This window comes from Arachis stenosperma, chromosome 5, assembly GCF_014773155.1.
Source record: "Arachis stenosperma cultivar V10309 chromosome 5, arast.V10309.gnm1.PFL2, whole genome shotgun sequence".
NCBI lineage: Eukaryota > Viridiplantae > Streptophyta > Magnoliopsida > Fabales > Fabaceae > Arachis > Arachis stenosperma.
Window position 1 is genome coordinate 72347694 of NC_080381.1, and position 5768 is coordinate 72353461.

Below are 5768 nucleotides of genomic sequence, written 5' to 3' on the forward strand. Positions count from 1 at the left end.
TGAACCGGCTTCCCTCTTGAATCTCTCTTCCATTGAGCGCCCTCTTCACAAATGTCTATGAGGACTTGGTCCAACCTTTGATCAAAGTTGACCCTTCTAGTGTAAGGGTGTTCATCTCCTTGCATCATGGACAAGTTAAATGCCAACCTTACATTTTTCGGACTAAAATATAAGCATTTCCCCCGAACCATTGTAAGCCAATTCTTTCGGTCCGGGTTCACACTTTGATCATGGTTCTTAGTGATCCATGCATTGGCATAGAACTCTTGAACCATTAAGATTCCAACTTGTTGAATGGGGTTGGTAAGAACTTCCCAACCTCTTCTTTGGATCTCATGTCGGATCTCTGGATATTCACTCTTTTTGAGTTTGAAAGGGACCTCGGGGATCACCTTCTTCATGGCCACAACTTCATAGAAGTGGTCTTGATGCACCCTTGAGATGAATCTCTCCATCTTCCATGACTCGGAGGTGGAAGCTTTTGCCTTCCCTTTCCTCTTTCTAGAGGTTTCTCCGGCCTTAGATGCCATAAATGGTTATGGAAAAACAAAAAGCAATGCTTTTACCACACCAAACTTAGAAGGTTTGCTCGTCCTCGAGCAAAAGAAGGAAGAAGAGAGTAGAAGAAGAAGAAATAGAGGAGATGGAGGTGGCTTTGTGGTTCGGCCAAGGGGGAGAAGTAGTGTTTAGGTTGTGTGAAAATGAAGGAGTGAAGATGGGTTTATATAGTAGTAGAGAGGGGGTGTATGGTTCGGTCATTATGGGTGGGTTTGGGAGGGAAAGTGGTTTGAATTTGAATGGTGAGGTAGGTGGGGTTTTATGAAGGATGGATGTGAGTGGTGAAGAGAATAGTGGGATTTGATAGGTGAGGGGTTTTGGGGAAGAGGTGTTGAGGTGATTGGTGAATGGGTGAAGAAGAGAGAAAGTGGTGAGGTAGGTGGGGATCCTGTGGGGTCCACAAATCCTGAGGTGCCAAGGATAATTCATCCCTGCACCAAGTGGCGAGCAAAAAATGCTCTTATTGCCAATCCTGGCGTTAAACGCCGGGCTGGTGCCCATCTCTGGCGTTTAACGCCAGCTTCTTGCCCATTCCTGGCGTTAAACGCCAGTCTGGTGCCCTTTTCTGGCATTAAACGCCCAGAATGGTGCCAGACTGGGCGTTAAACTCCCATTTGCTGCCCTTACTGGCATTTAAACGCCAGCAAGTTTTTCCTCTAGGGTGTGCTATTTTTCTTTCTGTTTTTCATTCTGTTTTTGCTTTTTCAATTGATTTTGTGACTTCCCATGATCATCAACCTATAGAAAATATAAAATAACAAATGGAAATAGATAAATATAACATTGGGTTGCCTCCTAACAAGCGCTTCTTTAATGTCAGTAGCTTAACAGTGGGCTCTCATGGAGCCTCACAGATGTTCAGAGCAATGTTGGAACCTCCCAACACCAAACTTAGAGTTTGAATTTGGGGGTTCAACACCAAACTTAGAAGTTGGTTGTGGCCTCCCAACACCAAACTTAGAGTTTGACTGTGGGGGCTCTGTTTGACTCTATTTTGAGAGAAGCTCTTCATGCTTTTTCTCCATGGTAACAGAGGGATATCCTTGAGCCTTAAACACAAAGGATTCTTCATTCACTTGAATGATCAATTCTCCTCTGTCAACATCAATCACAGCCTTTGCTGTGGCTAGGAAGGGTCTGTCAAGGATGATGGATTCATCCATGCACTTCCCAGTTTCTAGGACTATAAAATCAGCAGTGATGTAATGGTCTTCAACCTTTACCAAAACATCCTCTACAAGTCCATAAGCTTATTTTCTTGAATTGTCTGCCATCTCTAGTGAGATTCTTGCATCTTGTACCTCAAAGATCCCTAGCTTCTCCATTACAGAGAGAGGCATGAGGTTTATGCTTGACCCTAGGTCACACAGAGCCTTCTCAAAGGTCATGGTGCCTATGGTACAAGGTATTAAGAACTTCCCAGGGTCCTGTCTCTTTTGAGGTAATTTTTGCCTAGACAAGTTATCCAGTTCTTTGGTGAGCAAAGGGGGTTCATCCTCCCAAGTCTCATTACCAAATAACTTGTCATTTAGCTTCATGATTTCTCTAAGGTACTTAGCAACTTGCTCTTCAGTGACATCTTCGTCCTCTTCTGAGGAAGAATACTCATCAGAGCTCATGAATGGCAGAAGTAAATCCAATGGAATCTCTATGGTCTCAGTGTGAGCCTCAGATTCCCACGGTTCCTCATTAGGGAATTCATTGGAGGCCAATGGACGTCCATTGAGGTCTTCCTCATTGGTGATCACTGCCTCTTCCTCCTCTCCAAGTTCGGCCATGTGGGTCATGTTAATGGCCTTGAATTCTCCTTTTGGATTCTCTTCTGTATTGCTTGGAAGACTACTAGGAGGGAGTTCAGTAATTTTCTTGCTCAACTGTCCCACTTGTGCCTCCAGATTTCTAATGGAGGACCTTGTTTCAGTCATGAAACTTTGAGTGGTTTTGAATAGATCAGAGACCATGGTTGCTAAGTCAGAGTGGCTCTGCTTAGAATTCTCTGTCTGTTGCTGAGAAGATGATGGAAAAGGCTTGCCATTGCTAAACCTGTTTCTTCCACCATTATTGTTGTTGAAACCTTGTTGAGGTCTCTGTTGATCCTTCCATGAGAGATTTGGATAATTTCTCCATGAAGGATTATAGGTGTTTCTATAGGGTTCTCCCATGTAATTCACCTCTTCCATTGAAGGGTTCTCAGGATCATAAGCTTCTTCTTCAGATGAAGCGTCCTTAGTACTGCCTAATGCAGCTTGCATTCCAGACAGACTTTGAGAATTCATATTGACTTGCTGAGTCAATATTTTGTTCTGAGCCAGTATGGCATTCAGAGTGTCAATCTCAAGAACTCCTTTCTTCTGATTTGTCCCATTGTTCACAAGATTCCTTTCAGAAGTGTACATGAATTGGTTATTTGCAACCATTTCAATGAGTTCTTGAGCTTCTGCAGACGTCTTCTTCAGATGAAGAGATCCTCCAGTAGAGCTATCCAATGACATCTTGGACAGTTCAGACAGGCCATCATAGAAGATACCTATGATGCTCCATTCAGAAAGCATATCAGAAGGACACTTTCTGATTAATTGTTTGTATCTTTTCCAAGCTTCATAGAGGGATTCACCTTCCTTCTGTCTGAAGGTTTGGACTTCCACTCTAAGCTTACTCAATTTTTGAGGTGGAAAGAACTTTGCCAAGAAGGCATTGACTAGCTTTTCCCAAGAGTTCAGGCTTTCTTTAGGTTGTGAGTCCAACCATATCCTAGCTCTGTCTCTTACAGCAAAAGGGAATAGCATAAGTCTGTAGACCTCAGAGTCAACCCCATTGGTCTTGACAGCGTCACAGATTTGCAAGAATTCAGCTAAAAACTGATGAGGATCTTCCAATGGAAGTCCATGGAACTTGCAATTCTGTTGCATTAGAGAAACTAATTGAGGCTTAAGCTCAAAGTTGTTTGCTCCAATGGCAGGGATAGAGATGCTTCTCCCATAGAAGTCGGGAGTAGGTGTAGTAAAGTCACCCAGCACCTTCCTTGCATTGTTGGCATTGTTGTTGTTTTTGGCTGCCATGGGTTCTTCTTCTTTGAAGATTTCTGTTAGGTCCTCTACAGAGAGTAGTGCTTTAGCTTCTCTTAGCTTTCGCTTCAAGGTCCTTTCAGGTTTAGGGTCAACCTCAACAAGAATGCTTTTGTCTTTGCTCCTGCTCATATGAAAGAGAAGAGAACAAGAAAATATGGAATCCTCTATGTCACAGTATAGAGATTCCTTGAGGTGTCAGAGGAAAAGAAGAAGGAGAGGGTAGAAGAAGAATTCGAACTTATCTAGAAAGACAGAATTCGAAATGTGCATTGAGAAGGAGTGTTAGTCCATAAATAGAAGGATGTGAGAAGAGGGGAAGAAATTTTCGAAAATTAAAGTGACTTAATTAAAAGAAATTTAAAAAAAGTAATTGATTTTCGAAAACTAAGATTGGAAAAGAAATAAAGTGTTTTTTGAAAAAGATTTTTGAAAGTAGAAATCAGAAAGATATGATTGAAAACTATTTTGAAAAAGATGTGATTAAAAAGATATGATTGAAAAGTTATGGTTTTAAAAAGATATGATTGATAAGACATTATTTGAAAAACAATTTAAAAAGATTTGATTTTGAAAATTAATGACTTGGCTAACAAAAAATTTAAAAGATATGATTCAGACATTAAACCTTTCTCAACAGAAAAGGCAACATACTTGAAATGTTGAATCAAATCATTAATTGTTAGCAAGTATTTTTGAAAAATGGAAAGAAATTGATTTTGAAAATATATGTTTGAAAAGATATGATTTGAAAAAGATTTGATTTTGAAAAATTATGAAAACTTAAAAAAAAATTGAATTAAAAACAAAATCTTCCCTCTTGTGCCATCCTGGCGTTAAATGCCCAGAATGGTATACATTCTGGTGTTTAACGCCCAAAATGCTACCCTTTTGGGCGTTAAACGCCCAGCCAGGTATCTGGCTAGCGTTTAAACGCCAGTTTTCCTTCTTCATTGGGCGTTTTGAATGCCCAGCTTTTTCGTGTAATTCCTCTGCTGTATGTTCTGAATCTTCAATTCTCTGTATTATTGACTTGAAAAGACACAAATTAAAATTTTTTTTGAAATTTTAATGATGAGGAATAATCAAAATGCAACTAAAATCAAATCAACAATGCATACAAGACACCAAACTTAGAAGTTTGTATACTATTAACACTAACAAATTGAGAATGCATATGAGAAACAACAAAACACTTAAGACAAGAGAATTTAAAGATCAGAGTAGGGAAATCATCAAGAACAACTTGAAGATCAATGAAGACACATGAATGAAAAATGCATGCAATTGACACCAAACTTAAAATGAGACACTAGACTCAAACAAGAAACATAAAATTATTTTTGGTTTTATGATTTTATAATTTTTTTGGATTTTTTTTTTGAAAATTGTATGGAGAAGAAAATAAAGAGATTCAAAATTTTTAATAAGAATTCCATGAATCATGCAATGTTAGTCTAAAGCTTTAGTCTAAAAAGATTAGACATGGCTAGCCAAGCTTCAGCAGGACATTACATTCAAGAGCTAAATTGATGAGAATCAATCAGCTTTGGTGATGATAAGAACATCACCTTGAAACACTAGAATTCATTCTTAAAAATTCTGAAGAGAAATACCTAATCTAAGCAACAAGATGAACCGTCAGTTGTCCAAACTCAAACAATCCCCGGCAACGGCGCCAAAAACTTGGTGTTGTTGCCGGATCAAAACTTGGCACTGTTATTGCAGGGAACAAATGCGAAATTGTAGTTAGGACATTTAATTCCCCGGCAACGGCGCCAAAAACTTGGTGTGCGAAATTGTGATCATCAATGGCGCCATCAACATGGTACACTCAATTGCAATCTCAACTCTTTATCACAACTTCGCACAACTAACCAGCAAGTGCACTGGGTCGTCCAAGTAATAAACCTTACGCGAGTAAGGGTCGATCCCACAGAGATTGTTGGTATGAAGCAAGCTATGGTCATCTTGTAAATCTCAGTCAGGCGGATTCAAATGGTTATGGAGGATTAATGACTAAAAGATAAATAAAACATAAAATAAAGATAGAGATACTTATGTAATTCATTGGTGAGAGTTTCAGATAAGCGTATGGAGATGCTTTGTCCCTTCCGTCTCTCTGCTTTCCTACTATCTTCATCC

The 5768-nt window shown here is 39.5% G+C and overlaps 1 non-coding gene across 1 annotated transcript; it reads left to right on the forward strand.

Annotated features, from left to right (window-relative positions):
• The first annotated feature begins 3104 nt into the window (after nucleotides 1-3104).
• LOC130983714 (small nucleolar RNA R71) lies at nucleotides 3105-3212 on the forward strand. Its single transcript, XR_009087692.1, has one exon. It is a non-coding gene; the product is annotated as a small nucleolar RNA R71 (small nucleolar RNA).
• Nucleotides 3213-5768: the final 2556 nt, after the last annotated feature.